At 45.7% G+C, this 20,730-nt stretch overlaps 1 long non-coding RNA gene across 1 annotated transcript; it reads left to right on the top strand.

The window, feature by feature from the left end:
* The first annotated feature begins 2,692 nt into the window (after positions 1–2,692).
* Positions 2,693–7,457, top strand: LOC130597282 (uncharacterized). The gene is made up of 3 exons (XR_008971710.1): positions 2,693–2,821; positions 6,508–6,643; positions 7,403–7,457. It is a non-coding gene; the product is annotated as an uncharacterized LOC130597282 (long non-coding RNA).
* Positions 7,458–20,730: the final 13,273 nt, after the last annotated feature.

The raw sequence follows: 20,730 nt of genomic DNA, 5'->3' as shown, positions 1-20,730 counted from the left end.
AAGACTTAAGGCTCAGATGTTTTTACTAATGACTGACCTTAGCAAGGGAGGCATTTTGTACCTTGTTTGTACATTCCTCATGGTGTGCAGTCTTTCTCTTCCTTCGTATTTAGGGGTTGTTTTGGAAAAAAGCACTTGGAGGCTTTGCTGTGTATCTGAATGCAGTGGGAGCCTCAGGTTCCCCTGGGGGGTTTAATTCTGCAGCAGTTAAAACATTTGGGGAAGTTAGGCTGCAGGAATTAGTATCTCCTTTAGAGATAAAATGTTTTAACTTTGCCTAATTTGGGATTATTTTTGGGGGTTTAGCTCACTTCTGTACCTTGCAGTGGCTCTCAGAAAAACTGCACTATTCTGTTATTGGCAATGGGGCTTTGTCTAAAATCTGTGTGTAAAGGAAGAGTGGTTTGGTTTAAATTCCTTGGTATTTAGCTATTGCCAAATAAATTTCTTCCCAGATGCTCTTGCCTATAACCATCTGTGCATTCCAATTATTTTCCCTTAATATTTTCAATTATTTCAAAATATAATCAATTCAATTATCTTTCATTAATTACATCTGATCTTGCAGAATTCAATTATTTTTCATGACTGATCAGTTTTTCATCAATCATTCACTGTCACTTGAAGCACTGAATGGAACCGGAACACTCTGTGTAGTACTTTATTTGGAGGTCCCCAAAATACACTTTTTATTTGAGTCAACACATTAACTCCTATTTCCCTTTGCATGGTCTGGCTTAGAGAGAAAACCCTCTAGACCTATCTGACTCTGCCAGAAAAGCTCTTACACTTTGGCACCCTGTAGAGGCTCCTCCTTATAGAAAACACTCACTTCCTTAGATGACCACCACTAGTACCTTATTCTGACCTGACATATAAGAGCCACAGACTTTTCTGTCATGATTTTTTCCCACCAGCTGCAAGTACTGGAGCTCCATCAGAAGTCCTTGGGTCCATATATAATTTTTTAAAGGCAAAACCAACTTCTGACATAAAACCTACAACTTGATGAGTAGTTTGGGAAGTCAATGGGAAACAGCTCATCATCAGCTTCTTTGACGTAGAGAATACGGGACAGGAGATGAAATGAGTGGGAGCTTAATGTGAACAAAGTGACTCCCTTTCTTAATGGGGTCCATCTTCTTTAAACAAACCATTGCCGTCAGGCGGTCTTTGTGTACAAGATGATGCTTGGGAGCCCTCCTGAGGCTTCTATGTCTTTGTCAAAGAGGTCTTTCCCTCTTGATGTGTTTTTTTTTTGTGAGTGCCGTCAACAAAGATCTTATTTTCATGAAACTCCTGCCATTCTGCATGAAATGGGGAAACTCCAGCCCACCATTAACAGAGCGAAGAGCTTGTTCTCTGTCCTCAAGAGTGCTGGGAGAAAACACCTCTGTGTCCGAGCGGAGCCGGTCCCTCCCTCCCTGCTGCTGCGGAGAGTTCTCTCCACACAATCATCTCACTTAACCTCTTTGTTTAATATTTTTAATGACGACTTTGGTCTGTGGATATTTGTAACATTAACATAATTATCTATCTTTACATACTGTATTTGCCGCCTGCTGGGGATGAAACACTGAAACTAACACTAGTAGCTCATTAACAATAATGCTGCTAGCTCATTAACAATGTTGACCCAATTACATGTTGTGTGTCCCAGAGACAAATAACTGTAATTGCAACTCAAAAGTGATTTCATAAACACTGAGATTCTTTTTGAAATGCAAAGTAGGGTGCATTATTTGAATTTTTGGTATAAATACGGGTTTAAATTAAATAGAGCCAATCATCCCACTAAAACAAAATTTCCGTCCATGTAGACATCCTTCAAAAAGGCCTTTTGCGGTGAATTGATCCACGGTGCATCTTGTTCTGCAGGATCAAACCATTTTCATTTCTCTGCAAAAATTATCCCAGTTATAGACAACAAAAGCCAGACATCTGGTAACTGGCAGCCACTCTGGCTATCAGCAGGTAGCAGTTTTCTTTTGAAACCATTCGGATTATGTGGCGCACCCAGGACAATAGGAATCTGATGAAGCCTTTGATATAATCTGTTGAGTTGTTGTTTTTTTTTTTTTTTAAAGCTGCCTGGATGAAACAGAGCTAAAGAGATTTGCAGGAGATGATGCCCGCGAGCTGCATGTGCAATGCTGTGCGTGGGACTGGCTGCCATGTGGTATACTGTGAGTGGAAGGGAATGGCTGTAAGTGGGGAAAATGTCTAATACAATAGTAGTGGGGCATATGGATCAGAGTTTTGACTACTTGTTTCCTTCCCAGAGGCTGGCATGTTAAAGGATGCTGGGGTTCACAGAATCATAGACTCATGGGACTGTTTGGTTTGGAAGGGACCTACGAAATTCATCCAGTCCAACCACCTGCAATGAGCAGGGACATCTTCAACTAGGTCAGGTTGCTCAGGACCACATCCAGCTTGGGACATCTCTAGGGATGTGCATGCACCACCTCTCCAGGCAACTTGTGCCAGTGTTTTACCACCCTTGTTGTAAAGAATTCCTTACTCATGAAGAGGAGCGAGAGAGCAAGGAGAACCCAGGTGCCATGGGATTGAGCTGAAGCTGGTGAGGGTGATTTCCCTCCCTTGGTGTGCTGATGTCCTGTGGCAATGCCCCTTGCTACTATTGCTCTCTTATGAATGCTTTCTTTGTAACTAATGTTTTATGTTTCAGGTTACTAATTCTTGATAGAGGGATAAGGTGGACTCTTTTCAGGTTGCTTGTTCATGCCTGTTGCATCCCCAGTGGGTCTGCACACTCAGCCATCCCTTCAGGCACTCTCTTTTCTGGAAGTGGGGTGGAGTCAGTTTGTGTTGTGGACAAATTTCACTGAAGAAAAACACTCTGAGAAAAATAAAATGCTCTTATTTACAGGACCAAACCAAAAATTTTTTTTTTTCTCTTTGTATATAACAAGAGGTCTGTTGAAAGCAGATACTTCGTGTTGCAGAGGAGCAACTAATGCTCAGGCTCAGAAGCACGCGTTTCCTAGGGTTACTTGCCCACAGGCTTCTATACTGCCTCCATGGTTCGGGCCAGTTTGTGGCATTGGACCAGTTTCCTTTTTGCAGGATATTCCCTTCTGTAGCTTGTACAGTCCCTGCAGGAAGAAGGCATGGAGAATCACAAAATCATAGACTCATGGAATGGTTTGGGTTCTCAAACCATTGGAACTCATCCAGTTCCAACCTCTTGCCACAGGCAGGGATACCACTAGGGCAGGTTGCTCCAAGCCCCTGTGTCCAACCTGGCCTTAAACACTGCCAGGGATGGGGCAGCCACAGCTTCTCTGGGCACCCTGTGCCAGCGCCTCAGCACCCTCATTGTAAAGAACTTCTTCCTTATATCTAATCTAAATCTCCCCTATTTATGTTTAAACCCATTCCCCTTGTACTGTTGCTACAATATGTCCCTGATGAAGAGTCCCTCTCCAACATCCCTGTAACCCCCTTCAGACACTGGAAGTCGCTCTGAGATCTGCACACAGCTTCCCCTCTTTGGGCTGAACAGCCCCAAGTTTCCCAACTGTCAAGACTAAGAAATAATAATTTCATCTTCAAGGCAAACAGAGGATGGGTAGGGAAGGTGACAGGCACTTTGGGACATGGGGCTTTTCACCAATGTGATGCCTTGTCCTCTACTGGTTGTGCTTCTCCCTCAGCACTGCCATTTACTGATGGAGCGACATTTACTTTAGAAAGTAACTTCAGTGCCTCTGCCACAATATTGAATGATGTTAGCAAGATGGCTAGGAATGGATTTTTAAACTTGAAAGGAGATGATAACCTTGTCACATGATATGCCAGATGATGGGTAAATTGAAACTTCTCATCATTACTGAAAACAGCTACTACAGCCTACCCAGGATTTTCAGCATGACAGGGCTCATTTACTTCATATTTTAAACATTAAAGACAACAACAGGGGAGGCTGTCATTAAGATATCAGTGAATCAAACCATTGAATGAAGCATGAGTTCACCAGCAAGGAGTTAGCTGATCTTTAAAGTCAGAGTAGCTTAGAGGTGAAGGTGGTTGAAATTATAGCATTTATGTGCAGTGATATCATTAGGAAATGATGTCGTACCAAAAAGGGTGGTCAACTATGTCTACTTGCCTCCAGCCCGTTGTCTTGGTTTTGGCTGGGATGGAGTCAGTAGCTGTTACGGTGCTCTGTTTCGGATTTAGGGTGAGAATGATGTTGATTGTACACTGGTTTAGGTGTTGCTGAGCAGGGCTTACACTAAGCCAAGGACTTTCAGTGTCTCATACTGCCCTGCCAGTGAGGAGGCTGGGGGGCACAAGAACATGGGAGGGAACACAGTGAGGACAGGCAGAAGCTCTTCCCTGTGAGGGTGCTGAGGTGCTGGCACAGGGTGCCCAGAGAAGCTGTGGCTGCCCCATCCCTGGCAGTGTTCAAGGCCGGGTTGGACAGAGCCTTTGGTGACATGGTCTAGTGTGAAGTATCCCTGCCCATGGCAGGGGGTTGGAACTGGATGATGTTAAGGTTGTTTACAACCTTTAGCATTCTATGATTATATGGTTCTATGCTGTCATTCCATGCCACATGATGTCATGCTCAGCATATAAACTGGGGGGAAGATGGCAGGGGTCACTGCTTGTAGACTGGCTGGGCTCCATGGAGCCTTCTCTTGTCCAGGCTGACCCAGCCCAGCTCTCTCAGCCTGGCTCCAGAGCAGAGCTGCTCCAGCCCTTGCAGCATCTCCATGGCCTCCTCTAGACTCACTCCAACAGGTCAATGGCCAGACAAGCCCATAAACCCGTTGACACGGCAAAGACTCCAGTGAGAGTTACAGAGAGAGCAGCCACCATGTGCAGCACCTCCTGGAGCAGGTCCTCAACTGCCCCAGCTGGCTCAGATCTCCCCTTTGAAAAGGTACATTTTTTAAGTCATGGACACAGATTTTTGCGTGTTCTTTGACTATTTTTACCCACCATGTTAAAGTGAGGTTTCCTCGCAAGCGGCTGAAGCACGTGTTCTTGCTGTCTTCCTATGCTTAGTGAGAGTCTTTGGGGTGGCTGGTGAAGCAAAGGAAAATTCTTTGTTATAAAAAACAACCTTAAGAACCTCCTGTGTCTTTTGAAATCATTGTTTTGGTGTCTTCACTGGTGGCTGCCAAACACTTTGAGACTGCTTTCACCCATTCCCCGGCTCTTTTGGGATTGGATTTACATTACTGCCAGCTGTAATTGCAGCTGCCTCTGCCCACCCAGCCCTACTCAAAGTTCCTCCCATGAGAGCTTATTACAGTGAGAGTTCTCATCCTTTGTGGATCTTGAACTGAGATGAAGTACCTGCCCAGCCCAGGGAGAGTTTTATTGCCCAGGGAACTGGGGATTTTTAGTTGTTTTTTCACCAGTTTCCTCTGGTCTCTGAGGAGGCAGGAGCCTAACAATACAATATAAGGCTCAGAAGTCCATCATCTGGGGAAATTTTGGGATAACCCTTTTTTCCTCAGATGCTTTTGCACAGACAATGTGATTCATGCCCTAGAAGGATGGCTCCTCCTTGCTCTGTCATGGGGCATATCCCTGTGCTGATGCTTCCAGGATGAAAGATGACAGGAAAGCAGAATGCAGCCCCCCCCCCCCCGCACCCCAGGTACCACCCTGGGGGTATGTGCTAGTCCCTCAGGCCATAATCAGCTGCAGCCCAGGAGCTCCCCAGGAAATTGCCTGTGGGCTTATTCAAAAGCTGTGCCAGAGACTGGGTTAATAACTCATCATCAGTACAGCTGGGAATGTTGCTTCCCATGGCTTCTAATATGCAGGTATGGATGGAGCAGGATGGCTTGCATACGTGTGGGCATCATTTCCTTGCGTGGGGTGAATGGCTCTGAATCTCAGTGATCCAGAAGCAGCAGGGGAGGGAGCTGGGCTCAGATTCCCATGCTCTGTCGATGCGCTGGGATGAGGAGCAGCTCCTATCTTACTGCATGTATAGGCTTTCCCTTACCCTTAGGAAAGTGCTGTTCTTTCTTTCTGACCTAGAGGGATGGTTCAGCTGGAATTGCTTTGAGTCTGTAGCAATTTAGCAGCACCAGCAACAAGCTGAGTCTGTCGATGAGGCTGCTAGGGCTGAGCTAGCCCGATACAGAGTGATGCACCCTGGCGCTCACTGATCTTGCCGTGATTGGAGAACAGTGGAACTCCAGCCCTGAGCTGGGTTTATTCAGTTTGCTGGCAATATTTCACGATTTGACTGGTTGAAATGTTTCTGAGAGAGAAAGCTCACTGGAGAGCCTGTAAATGGAGCATTGGGGATGTATTCTAAGGGAGAACCTGCCAGGGTGTTCAAGGGAAGCATGGGGAGAGGTTTGAGCTGTTTCTCATTATTGCAGCAATGTGGGATATGGGGCGGGCTCCTGACAGGGTTGGGCATTTGATGTTAGCAAAACTGCAAATTGCATTGGTAGCAAATAGGGGTTGTGTGGCATCAAAACCTGACTGTTTTTGCTTAGGTACCAGGTTTTAGGCTCCAAGTGAAAAATGATGCACGGACTCAGCTGTGATATCTGTGCAAGGAAGGGAAAACCCAAAGGTGTGGGTAGGATGCCACTAGCTGGTCACTGGTTTGCTGCTTTGCCCTCCTGCTATTCACAAGGTAAGAAGGACTTGACTAAAGGGGTGGTTCCTGTTTCATATTGTTAAATGGAACCAGGTGTGGGCTGGGGAAGGTGCCTGGGGCAAGGGCACACCATGCTGTAACAGCGGGCCCTCATTTGGCTGGGCTTTCATCCCATCCTCTGGAAAATGGCAGGTTTTGGATGTAGCGCTTCATCTCCCAGGATTCAAGTGGGCCTGATGCCATATTCCTTTGCTCCAGCCCAGGCTGCAGTCACCGAGAGCCCCTCAAAGCCTGAGGGACTCCCTGGCATCTCTCTTTGCATCGTAGATCCCATTTAACCTGCAGATCCAGGGGTTTCCCAGTGGATCTGATGGGAGGATTTAGCCTTTGGAAATACTCAGATTGAGATACATAATGCAGTTCTGCTGAAAAGCTGCAAGCATTAGCAGATCAATTATCTATTTCAAAGAACAAGTATGTAAAACCATTGCTGTTCAGCAAGTCTTTCAGCACCTATGTTAATTCCGAGCCTTTATCAGTATAAAGTCTGCAATGCTCTTATGCTCTCCCTGTGTCAATGCTGCCATCAACCTGCACTGCTCAAGTCAAATGGAAACCTAACAGGAACAGGGATGGTTTTACTGGTGTTGTCTTTTTGGGGCTGAAATAGCAAGAGAAAGATTGATTTTTGAGAAAAAAAAATTAATATCTAGATAAAACTGGGTGTAAGCCTAGGCATAGGAAAAAGTGTTTAACTGTTTGCACTGTGCTGGTAGCATCTCCTGCCTTTTACAGGTGGGATTTTCTGTGGCAAACCTTCCTGGAAAGCAATGAAAAAAAAAAATTAAAGTTAAGATTGTTTAAAAAGTTCCCAACCAACCATGTCAGCAAACGGGAGAGCTCTGTCCCCTTTGCGTAACTCCTGCCATTCACCTGGGGACTCACACTCTTTGCCAGGGCAATCGAGGGAGGAGTGTCTACACTATTAAAAAGGCAGGTATTGATTTACTAATTAGTGCCACTGACAGGACATTGCAGCCCATGCAATCTAATGTGTGGCACTTGAGTTGCCTCTGAGCTCAATGGCCAGCTGGACTTACTCTGTTTCTCCTCTGCGTCACTGGCACGGTCAGCTTTTATGTATTTGTGTATTATTGCTGGTTTATGAGAGCCTGTCAGAAACGCTGATATCCCAAAAGCAGCTTCAAAAACACCAGTTCAGGATGGTGGCAAGCAGGGGACAGGCAGTGATGTGACCGAGTTAGGGGTGGCCCTGGCACCAGCAGCAAGGGGGCTGGCTCCCCGCAAGCTTCACGTGCAGCACATGTGAGCTGACAGCAAAGTGATCTGCTGCCAGTCACTCAGCTCTGATCAGCACTGATGATAACAGAGCGAGCTGGGAGCAAAAGAGGGATTTTCAGAGTTCGCAGTTACTTCAGTAATTTATTACAGTTATTACAGTCGCTGAGGACTGCAGAGCAGCCCCTGCTGCATGCTCCAGCAGGCAGAAAACCCGGTGAAATAACATATTGGGTAATTTTCTCCTAAATTTGGCTTTTCAGTTGAACAGGGCTAGATGTAGTGGGATGCTGCGGAGGCAGGATCCTTTCCACAGGGCTCAAGGTCCCCAAAGCTGATGTGAAGAGCTGGCTGGTGTGTGTGTACTACACAGCAAGACCAACAACCATGCTTTTCCTTCAGGGAGAATACATCTGAGCTTTATATTATGTGAATAATACACACATACGCTGTCCTTTATTTCCATATATATCGCATGCACATATACTTTATGTATGCTATGAAACACCTCTACTGGTTCCTGTTGGCTCCAGCCCTTTTTAAAGACCCTGCAGGTCCGGATTGCTTTTCCCTCAGCAGGTTAATTTTATTCTATAACCTTCCCTCTGTCAGAGACCTTCTTGCCATTATGGTGTTTGGGCAAGATTTAGCTAATAATTACCTTCTGTTAGGAAAAATGATTTGGCACAAGAAACCTTCCTTGGCTTCTGCTGGAGAGCTTCTGAGTGAGGCTGCTTTAATATCCGCCTCAGAAATTGTCACCATACAACAGCAAGTCTGCGCTGGGAAAAGGGAAAGGGATTGTGGCTGTAGCACCACTAGAAACTAGATTTAGAGTCTATTTTCTCTGTGGGATGAGAAGATAGCTCCAGTTAACAGCCTGAGCTGGATTATATGAACCTTGTCCCTGTGTGGCATTTCTTTTCTAGAGATATGGAGGTAATTCCCTGATCTGGGTAGAGAGCTGTAGTAGGTAATCCACAGGCTTCCCCACCACTTCCACAGGCATCCATCATACCTGGCTGCTCTTAATGGTAGCTTCATGTGTTACAGACCTGGCCAAAACAAGCTATTCTATCACAGCCTAACAACAGTAACCAAAATATGGCTTTTCCAGCCTTGCATGAAGTCATTTGAAGATTTTTGTCTTCATCCCAGTGAAGTCCATGATTTAATCTGGAAAGCTTGTGATGGTTCGTGGAGTGAAGTGACAGCTCTCCATCCTTCCTGCTGGAGCCAAAGCCAGCCTCTGAGGATGGACTAACAGGGTGAAGAGCTGAGGGTTGCAAGCACCTCTGCAGGTTGTCTGGTCCCATCTCTTCTCAAGCAGGATCAGCTACAGCCAGCTGCCCAGGACTGTGTCCAGTTGGATTTTGAACATCTCCAAGGATGGAGACTTCCCAGGCTTCCTGGTTGACCTGCTCCAGTGCTCAGCTATGTCCAGAGTACATCCAGTGTATCCCTGTCTCTTCTGCACTGGGCAGCCCAGACCTGGATCCAGCACCACAGGTGTGTCTCACCAGTGCTGCACAGGGAGGATGCTCATGTTCATCCCGGTGTCCATGAGCTTCCTAGGTCTTTGTGGATCTGTTTTCCAGCAAATGAGTCCCCTTGGGTACTGGTGCCTGGGGCTGTTGCTCCCATGGAGCAGGACCTGTTGTTTCCCTTTGTTGAACATCACAAAGCTCCTCCTGGCCCATTTCTCCAGCCTGCCCAGGGCCCCCTGAATGGCAGCTTTGAGGTTCCACCACTGCTCTTACCACAAGCACCCTCTTCACTTCTTGCCAAAATAGCCAAGCACTATAGATCTAATAACCTGAAGTCTCATTTCTCATCTTGGCTTTTAACTCATTTTCCCATCATTTCACCAGTTTTTTGCTGTTACATAAGTGGGTGAAAGTCTTATTTACTTCTGTTATCATTATTTTCACTTCCTGTGCCTGTGCAGACTGCTGGTGAGTTTTATTAAAATGCTGTTTGTCAGAGTGTTTAATGCATGTTTGTAAACTGGCTCAGAGATAATTTGCTGTTTGTACTTAATTTTTAATAAGGTGGCTCTCTTCATTATGCTGTCTGCTCAAGATGTTATGTTTAAAAATATCGGCGCTGTGGCCATTGTATTTTAATTCTCCAACCCATACAGCCCTGCTGACAGCAGCGCTGCTGTGATGCAGACATCTCCTGTGGCTGTACATCACCATGTATCTGGGCCCTTTGGGGTGAACCGTATCCAGAGGGTAAGGTCCACCTTACCCTTGCAGACTGTCACAAGTGGACCTCAGAAATGTCACCTTTGCCACAGATGTTTCTATGAAGGCTTTGGGTTTGATGAACTCTGGTTATCTGTGCAATGGCATGGTCAGAATGTGCTAGACCTCCTGTATCTGTAGCACAGGGGTTGAAACTAGAGGAACTTTAAAGTCCCTTCCAACTTTAACAATTCTGTGATTCTATTTATTTTTAAAAGTCATAATTCCCAGTTCTCCAAGGGGAGCAAAGTGGAGATGGGATCCTGCACCTTGCCGATACTGTGGATGCTGTTACTTTGCTGAGCTGCAGCTTACCCATCCCACCAATCTGTCCTCACATGAATACCAAACCTCTAAACCCTCCAGCTTGGTCAGGGTGAGGGGCAGCCCTCATGGACCTGCCAACAGCAGCTGCTGGGCAGCAAAGTCATGCTGAAGTGTGTAAACCCCAGCAGAATGGAGCAGTGATGGCACCTCTCTCCCCTGCTCTCTCTTTACATTCTTTACAGAGAGGTTTGAATCACAGAATCATAGAATAGTTAGGGTTGGAAAGGACCTTAAGATCATCCAGTTAAAAACCCCCCTGCCATGGGCAGGGACACCTCACACTAAACCATCTCACCCAAGGCTCTGTCCAACCTGGCCTTGAACACCACCAGGGATGGAGCATTCACAGCTTCCTTCGGCAACCCATTCCAGTGCCTCACCACCCTCGCAGGAAAGAATTTCCTCCTTAGATCCAGTCTAAACTTCCCCTGTTTCAGTTTTAACCCGTTACCCCTTGTCCTGCCACTACAGTCCCTAATGAAGAGTCCCTCCCCAGCATCCCTGTAGACCCCCTTCAGATACTGGAAGGCTGCTATGAGGTCTCCACGCAGCCTTCTCTTCTCCAGGCTGAACAGCCCCAACTTTCTCAGCCTGTCTTCATACAGGAGGTGCTCCAGTCCCCTGATCATCCTCGTGGCCTCCTCTGGACTTGTTCCAACAGTTCCATGTCCTTTTTATGTTGAGGACACCAGAACTGCACACAATGCTCCAGGTGAGGTCTCACGAGAGCAGAGCAGAGGGGCAGGATCACCTCCTTCGACCTGCTGGTCACGCTCCTTTTGATGCAGCCCAGAATACGGTTGGCTTTCTGGGCTGTGAGTGCACACTGAAGCCGGCTCATGTTAAGTTTCTCATCAAAGTCTTCCTGGAGGGCAGGGTCTTTGGATCTGTGAGTGGAAACCTTCCACATGTAGGAGAAGACCTGCTGGACCTGATGGGGATTCCCACCATTGGAGCATCGTGGAACGAGACTGACGTGAAGGTGGGAAGCAGTATGGAGATGCCTGTTTAGAGCCCTTTGATGCCACTTTCATTACAGATGCATGTGCAACATTTAATCCTGGAATATTGACTTACATTTTTATATCATGGCTGTGACAACTGAAACCTGTACTCGGAGAAACCAATTTTTAAATGCTCCACATTTTCAAAGTCCTTTAAGATGCCAGTGCTTTGCCACAGAGGTCCTGGCTTGTTTTATCAAGCCATTTATTGGAATTGGTCTACTGAGCCCTACTGAGAGCCAGCAAATGCTGGGAATCAATCCCTAACCTTAAATCTCAGCCCATTCCTGAACCTCACTCAGCCTGTCACATTCTCTTTGCATGACACAGTGGTTCTGCCCTTATAACTAAATATTACATGCTTTAATGATTATGCTTTTTTTTTAATTTATATGCAAAATTGATTCTCACAATCAATACCCCTGTGGCTGAGAAGCCTGGGCTGCAAGTGGAGCTTGACTCGAGCTGCAGGAATTTAAATTTCTGCTTCCTGATGAGTATTTGAGCATAAGATGCAACACAGTTGGGTTTTTGTTTCTTATGTATACATAAAAAGGCATGAATTTACTTCTATATCAGGATCTATAGCAAATAACAACTTTCTTCCAGAACCCAAATGAAGCGGGATTAATCGCACTTGGCTTTTCTCTGGTTTGCTGAGAATGGTGTTTCACTTCAAAGATCCCCTTAAACCTGTTGTAAGTCTGAATGCAACCTCTTACATCAAGGGTAGAGAGCTCCTGGTTCATGATCCAGCTCAGAAGGTTACAGCTGCTGCTGTTAAAGATGCCTCTGCATTTTAATGTCTCTGCATAAATGCCTCTGAATTTTTGCTTTTGGATTGCTGTTAAGGCTGCCCTCCAGTTCTGATGCTGTGCTGAAATAAGAGTGTGAAATGGAAACATAAATAGTGAAAGGCAAAACATCTGTACACATTGCTGCTTGATAGCAGGGAGACATTGAATGGTCAGAACCAGAGTCGAGCTTGGAGTTCTGTCTGGTTTTAACAGCAAACTCTGTAGTGAACTTGGATAAATCATACAATTGCCATGGTCTGCATTCATCCCTTATACCGGCACAAATCTGTGCATAGCCAGTGTTTAATTTAGCCATAGCTCCCTCCTTAATGATTGTGGCTGATATGAACTACACAGGTCTTGCTAAAGATCCTTGTACTGCAGCAAGATTTGTCCCAAGCAGGTCGATACATCTCTTCAACTAATGCTTTTGCAACAGAAAATGCTGAGGCTTGTGCTGCACGTAAGCTTTGTTGAATTTTCCAGTTGCTAGAGCATTTTGGGAAGATATCCTTTTCCAAAAAGCATTTCAAAGAAGCTCCACTCACTGGTTCAAAGTGCCTCTGCCTTCCTGAGAAGGGAACAATTCCTTTCCCAAAGGGTGCTCAGGCATTGGAACAGGCTGCCCAGGGCAGGGCTGAAGTCAGTGTCCCTGGAAGTGTTCGCACGTCGTGTAGATGAGGCCCTCAGTGCCATGGGTTAGTGGTGGCCTTGGCAGTGCTGGGGCAATGTCTGCACCTGATGAGCTTAAAGCTCTTTTCCAACCTGGTTGATTCTATGATTAGTTATTTCAAAGGGGCAAAAAACTGGTACAAAAAAAAATCTGAAATAAAATTAATTTTGTGTATTTATTAATACTTGTAATTTGTGTTTCATCAAATAATTGAGATTTTTAAACTCTTTATCTCAGAAAGATCAATCCTAGACAAGTTTTGTGTCAAACACAAAACTTGCCATCCACTTATGTTTTTGGTGTTTTCAGCAAAATCATTGGTCTGGCTTTGTTTGGGATGGGATATTTCTGCAGGGAGGGAGGCAGAGCCCTTGGTTGGGTGAGAGCAAAGGACGTGCTGTAGAGGTAGCTTCCTGGGTACAATGCGCATGGTTTTCTTTGGGAAAGATAAAGTGCCTGGTGTCAGTGTTATCATCACTGCAGAGGCTGGGAAGAGTCAGGCTGCGGAGTCGGCTCTGTAGCATCCTATGACATTCATCATGGGCAATTGTCTTCAATTTCAACTTGACCCCTTGAAGCCCTTCGGGAGGCACTTAAAGGCAAACATCTGAGAACATAAACTGAGGGAGATAAAAAACAGGCACCAGTTGCTGAAGGGTGGAACTGTCAAAATGTCAGGAATGTTTTGAGCTCTGCAGGGTCGATGTTACGTGATCCTGTGTTCTAAGTAGAAAAGATGAGAAAATCTCTCCCTAAGACCAGTTTTCGATTCATCTGCACCAAGCCTCTCCTTGGAGATGATCCCACAAGAAGATTCCTGCCTGTGGCCACTTCGATGCACCACAAACTGCTGGAAACAGGTTTTGTGGGGCCGATTTTGAACCAGAAACCGCTATAATGGATCAAGTATCGTTTTTATCCTCAGTTAGGTTTAATTCCTTCTCCAACCAGCACAAAGTGCTTCAAGCTATCCGAGCTTTCTGCTGCTTGCTGCGAGCCACTTGCCAGGGCACTCAGATCCAATATTAATGATTGCAGAGAAGCATCCGCAATCATGGCCTTTGCTTCCCGGGCACAGCTCGGCTTGGAAAGCGCAGACAGAAACGATACCCTTTCACACAGAGCTTTTCTCTCTCTGGAACTGCACTTCAAGGGAAGTTTTGTTTTTCTTAGTTTTCAGTGCAAATGAGAAGGCAAGTCTGGATCTCCTTATGGGTGGTGAAGCGGTCACTGCAGAACTCATAGTTAAGATGCTTGGGGCGAGGGTATGGGTTTGCTGGTTTTGCTGGGGATTATAAATTGCCTAGCAGACTGTAAGTACTACATAAATAATAGATGGGTAAAGATACACAGAATATCCTTTTCGTCCACTGCTGCATCTGTACTGTGCAATTTCAGTAAAGCTCGACTTTTTAGCACCCATCACTGCTAAGGAAAGAAGCTGTTTGGCTACCAAGCTCTGGAAATCAGCCTGTCTTTACTTGGTCTTTTTACAGGCATCTGTACTTTTTGCTGTTACTCATCCCAGCCCCCAGGCTTCAAGCCCTGTTCCATCATCAGTACATGTCCATGGCGTGAACGTCCCTGATGGGGGGAGCTCCCTGGGAACTGGCTGTGCTTTGCAGAGGTGGGACCAGGATGGGAAAGATAAGAGGCTTCCTTGCAGCACCAATCACGGCTTCTCAGCACTTAAGTGTTTACGTGGAATTCTTTGTACAAAGTCCTGCTCTAAAGATTGTGTTTCCTCCTCCAGCTATAACCCTTGATCTATTTATTGATTGGTAGCAAGACAATAGCTTTTGCTCAGACTGTGCTCAGAAATGGGACTGAGGACTGTGGGTGCAATGCAGTGACTGCTTCAACAGCGGTGCTAATAAAGGTATTATGTGCTTCTGGTGAAGGCAGGGCACTGCTGGGTGCCAAGGGTGGCTGGGGTCACTGGAGTGGCATAGACTGGTGGGGCCGCAGCTGATGGCAGCAGTGTGGAGCAGCTTTGCTGCAGGCATCCCTGCTGTGGTGGCAGAGGGACTTGGGGTTGAACTCTTGTTTCTTGTCTGTCAATGTAAATATTGACAATTGTGTGGTCCCTGCATCCCTCTGTCTCTAAGCTGTTGCTGCTCTTGGTGTTATTAACTGAGGTCTGTTGTTCATGGAGATGGAGCTCAGCATCATAATGTGTTGTTTTCGGAGTGCCAGTTAAAAGCCAGTAACTCTACTGTACCTTGTCATGTGATAGTTTGCAGGAGCAGAACACTAAAAAGAGCAATCTGTTTCATGTTTATTACCTTGTTTTTCATTATTGCTGGGTTAAAGACATGGCTTAGTAATAAGTGCTGATTAGGATGCTGAATAGCATGTGAACATCCTCATGTCGGTGCAAGGCTGCCAGGCCCTGAATGCTGGCACAGACTAGGACCAGCAATGCTCTGGGGTCACTTCGATTACTCTGGCAGAGCAGGCTGGGTCCCCATTGCTGCTTGAGAGGCCCTCTCCAGCTGGGATGCAGATGGATGGCAGTAACTGTACCACTTTGCTCAGATGGGTTCTCTCTCACCCATGAGTGAGCAAGGATTTAGATCATAGAATCATGGAGTGGTTTGCGTTGAAGGGACCTTAAAGCTCATCCAGTTCCAACCCCCTCCCATGGGCAGGGACACCTTCCACTAGAGAAGGTTGCTTTTTTCAGTCTTAGTGGGAAACATCTCAGCTGCATCATAGAATCATAGAATCACAGAATAGTTAGGGTTGGAAAAGACCTTCAGATCATCCGGTTAAAAACCCCCTGCCATGGGCACGGACAACTCACACTAAACCATATCACCCAAGGCTTCTTCCAACCTGGCCTTGAAGACCGCCAGGGATGGAGCATTCACAGCTTCCTTTGACAACCCATTCCAGTGCCTCACCACCCTTACAGTAAAGAACATCTTCCTTAGATCCAATCTAAACTTCCCCTCTTTCAGTTTTAACCCGTTATCCCTTGTCCTGTCACTGCAGTCCCTAATGAAGAGTCCCTCCCCAGCATCCCTGTAGGCCCCCTTCAGATACTGGAAGGCTGCTATGAGGTCTCCACGCAGCCTTCTCTTCTCCAGGCTGAACAGCCCCAACTTTCTCAGCCTGTCTTCATACGGGAGGTGCTCCAGTCCCTGATCATCCTCGTGGCCTTCTCTGCACTTGTTCCAACAGTTCCATGTCCTTTTTATGTTGAGGACACCAGAACTGCACACAATGCTCCAGGTGAGGTCTCAGGAGAGCAGAGCAGAGGGGCAGGATCACCTCCTTCGACCTGCTGGTCACGCTCCTTTTGATGCAGCTCAGGATACGGTTGCTTTCTGGGCTGCAAGTGCACACTGAAGCCGGCCCATGTTCATTTTCTCATCAACCAAGACCCCCAAGTCCTTCTCCTTGGGCTGCTCTGAATCTCTTCTCTGCCCAACCTGTAGCTGTGCCTGGGATTGCTCCGACCCAGGTGTAGGACCTTGCACTTGGCATGGTTAAACTCCATAAGGTTGGCATCAGCCCACCTCACAAGTGTGTCGAGGTCCCTCTGGATGACATTCCTTTCCTCCAGCGTATCAACCGAACCACACAGCTTGGTGTCATCGGCAAACTTGCTGAGGGCGCACTCAATCCCACTGTCCATGTCAGCAACAAAGATGTTGAACAAGACCGGTCCCAACCCCGATCCCTGAGGGACACCACTCGTTACTGGTCTCCAGCCGGACATTGAGCCATTGACCACAACTCTTTGTGTGCGGCCATCCAGCCAGTTCTTTATCCACCCAGTGGTCCATCCATCAAATTGATGTCTCTCCAATTTAGAGACAAGGATGTCATGTGGGACAGTGTCGAATGCTTTGCACAAGTCCAGGTAGATGACATCAACTGCTCTACCCCTGTCCATCAGTTCTGTAGCCCCATCATAGAAGGCCACCAAATTGGTCAGGCAGGATTTCCCCTCAGTGAAGCCATGCTGGCTGTCACCAAGCACCTTGTTGATTTTCATGTGCCTTAGCATGCCTTCCAGGAGAATCTGCTCCAAGATTTTGCCAGGCAAAAAATATACGTGTATATGTGTATGTTCATATATATGTGTGTATGTATATGTGTATATATCTCGTATCTGTATATTTATATATATGTATATATAATAAATACTCTGATTTGTATTTTAAGCAACTGATGAGGCGGGGATAAAAGAGGGGGAAGGTGATTTTAATGGTTGAATTACAAGGTGCAGTTTATGTGCTGGAAGACAACATGAAGGGCTCTGCAGTCCACCCAGACTTTGGAAATTGACTTCACCCCATATCAGAAAAGAAAATGCAGGAGTTTTCTGCAGAGAGATATGGTTTATTTCATTTACACAAAGTTGTCTTCGATAAAACTGAACGGTCTCGTTTCCATATTGACCTTTCAGAAATGTTTTTCTGCAATACATACTTGAAAATATTTTATGGAAATCCAGCTTAACACAAAAAGTCAATATCTCTTTTTGGTCAAAGCATGGGAGGAGGCTGCTCCCCAGCCCTTCTGCCCTGATGAAGCTGTGGGCATGATGGCTCCTGGCAGGTTGGCACTACTGGAGGACCCTTCCCCTCTCACCATGAGCAGGACCTTTTTCCTCCTCCTTCCTCTTCCCCCAAGAAAAACTCTGTCTTCTTTCAAGGTCCTAAACCCCCTGCCCACAGCTGTGCTATGCACATCTGTACATACCTAAATAAGTGTGTATAAATACGGGTGTGTGCATGCACCTATAGAAATATATGCCTATACACTTTAACTTGCTTTTATCAGCACAGTCAGACGTTCTGAGTTAGGGAAATGCAGTACTGGGGGGTTCATAAAACACGGCTGGGATCCCATCACCTGCCCCTGTTAACCTCCATCTACCTGTGCACACGTGAACACAACACTGTGACTTTTACTGATATTTTTTAAGAAGATCTATGTCTTTCAACATAGAAACGTTTCATCCTGGCTGTGATTGCTGCTCCTGCACAGCCCTCCAAACTCTTGGGGTGATCTCATGAAGTCAGTAGAAGTTGCACCCTAAAAAGAGAGCCCTGGATAGGAAAAGCTGAATGTAATTAAGTTGGAAAGCAGCCCCGTTGCTGTCGGTGGTTGAAAAGCAAAGCTCTGCTTGCTTGCTGATAGCCCCCATGCAGTCGGCTGCGGCTTCGGGCTTGGAAAGAGGTGCATAATGGTTTGTCCCTGCAATATGTCATGCTGATGGTCTGTCGGTCACTCCCAAACCACTTTTACATGCAATTCTGTTTCCCTTCAGGGTAGCTGCTCAGCACCTACTTGTTTGGGTTTATAATTGGAAGGGACTTCCACACTAAATAACTCCCTTGGTACTGTTAGCTTTCACTGACTTTCAGGGCTTCTTTTATGCTTGCCATTTTTCCTTCTTCACAGCTTCATGTATGCGTTGAGGGTGCCCAGGAAAGCAAATTGCTTGGAAATGAGATGCCAATACATCTTCCTTGCTCGTAGCATGGCTGCAGGAGTACATTAGTACTGGTGTTCTCTGAGCTGTGCCATGCTCCAGCTCTGCCATAGTTTTATTCCAGGCTGCTTGTTACCAGAACCCTAGTGAGACAGTGTGATGGTCATGGTCATCCCAGTGTGGTCTCCAAGGTGCAATTGCATCAGTCATAGATGGTGATTTCTGCTTGACTCCCTCTGTGTATAAAGTGTCACAACAAGAGATGTTGGTTTGGAGGGAAAAGCAAAAAGGAACTGGGAGAATGCATTCCTAGTCATCAGGAATAATGTTAGTCAGCTGCATTCAGAAAAGCAGTGGTGTGGAATTGCCTGCAAGCTGTTGAACTGGCCATAAACTATTGTAAATGTACAACCTATGTGGAACTGCCTGCAAAGGCTGTAAACTGCACTTTGGAGCAAGGTGAACATTTGAAGATGAGCTTTGATACTGAACTGTGTGTAGCAGATCTGATAAGTAATTGGTAAATATATAACTTTTTGCTCCATTGCTGATGGAGTGAAGAATAGAGATTTGTTCAAGGCAAAGTATTCTGTTTGACTTTTAAGCCTCTAATATAAACCTGCTTCTGTTTCCCCAGTAGGAATCTGGGTAGACCTTGCCTGGGGATAATGCAGTTACCTCTGAAGTCTCCAGATACGCACATCTGACTCCTTTAGAGTGTTTCTCTAAAGAAGTGGTGAGATACTTATTGACAGATTCTCCACTGCTGTTTAAAGATGTCTTGCTTCCCCTTTCCCTCTTGGCAGCTCTTTCACCCTGTGCAGCCTCCCTGGGAAGTTTGCAAGTGCTTTTAATTGACTGAGACCAGTTTGTGCTGTGCTCATATCCCCAGGCATGGACAACTGGCTGATGAGGTTTTAGTACAACACATTGAAGCTTTTTCCTCTCAAAAATCTTCTGTATTGGAATAATAATTAATATGTTGTAAATTCTGGATTGGATCGAGCATTATTGATGGGGTTTCTGTGCTAAGTGGCTTTACCATTGCTGAAAATTAACATTTGTGCCATAAATCTGCAGCTAGGTGGTCCTTAGACGAACTTAAAAGGTCCCTTCCAACCCAAACCATTCCTTGATGCAGAATCAGAGAAGAGCCCAACGTATTTTCCACTCCTGTTTGTCTCTCCCTGCCTGGATCCTGAGGGGCATCCTGGCTTATGGGTCTCCCAAAAGGTCACCTCCTTTCCTCGCTCTAGGCTTTCTAAGACAGGAAATATCCTAGTCCTCCACTGACAGTGAGAGCAGCCTTGTAATGGTAAGAAATGATGTAATTACGGAATTCCTTGTAATGGGAAATGCTGTCAGCTCCTCCCTGAAGACTAAACGGAAAAGCAGATACAAACACACTAAAAAAAGGCACAGAAGCCACGAAATTAAAGCAACTCCCCCAAAAGGTTAAATGCTCCCACATTCTAGGTAAGAAATAAACCCAAGAGCTCTTCACATTCCCAGCCCTGGATGGGAGACACTGCTCTAACACCTGACAATGCATTTCAAAGCACCACCCATTCCTTCAAATCCCACAACTTGGATTGCATCTATCCAGAACTTTCACTGTCTCTGCTCCTGGCTGACATAAATACATATTCTAATTCCTTATGGGATTGACATCGCCTTGTTTATTGATTCTGAGTGTTAATCCCTAACATGAAACTTTTGCAGTCTTGCAGAATGGGCAGATTTGGTTTGAACAACATGCTGGTGATGTCACATAAAAATATAGGGCTTAGAGTACATAATTCCAACAGTTTGTTGGGAAATTACTTTTTGGTTTTTTGCTTCTTTTTCTGGTTTTTCCACAGCAGAAGCGAATTCAGACCAATCAGGGCATTGGATTAGCGAAGCCTGACCTGCTAAATTGAATCAGACAGTTACACAGCATCAGATGTTCATTGCATTGACCTTTTTAATGAGAAATAGGTCTAGTAGATCTGATTTACTCTCAGTAAAATATTTTATGAATTTGAATGGTGTTTTCCATCATTTAGGTACGTATCAAGTTATAGTGGGTAGGTTACGACACAACCAAGGAAAATTAGCATTATGATGGCTTGTCCAGGTGGAACATGTCGAATTTGTTAACTTGCTGACCCCTTTTCTCCATGTGCCAAAAGCCTCAAAAAAAGAGGAAACACAAGTGAGCAGCCTACATGTGGAGAAGGACAAGTTAAGGCACCCAGCAGAAGCTGCTCTGCAAATATCCAGCAGCCTGGGCCTGGCCAAAAACAGAAGTAAAAAGGAAAATCTGCCAAAATTCTCACT

This window comes from Pezoporus wallicus, unplaced genomic scaffold (assembly GCF_028554395.1).
Source record: "Pezoporus wallicus isolate ANWC-B61680 ecotype Strahan unplaced genomic scaffold, APGP_CSIRO_Pwel_v1 scaffold_13428, whole genome shotgun sequence".
NCBI classification, from domain to species: Eukaryota; Metazoa; Chordata; class Aves; order Psittaciformes; family Psittacidae; genus Pezoporus; species Pezoporus wallicus.
The sequence above is the reverse complement of the archived record's forward strand: the minus strand, read 5'-3'. Positions and strand labels throughout refer to the sequence as shown.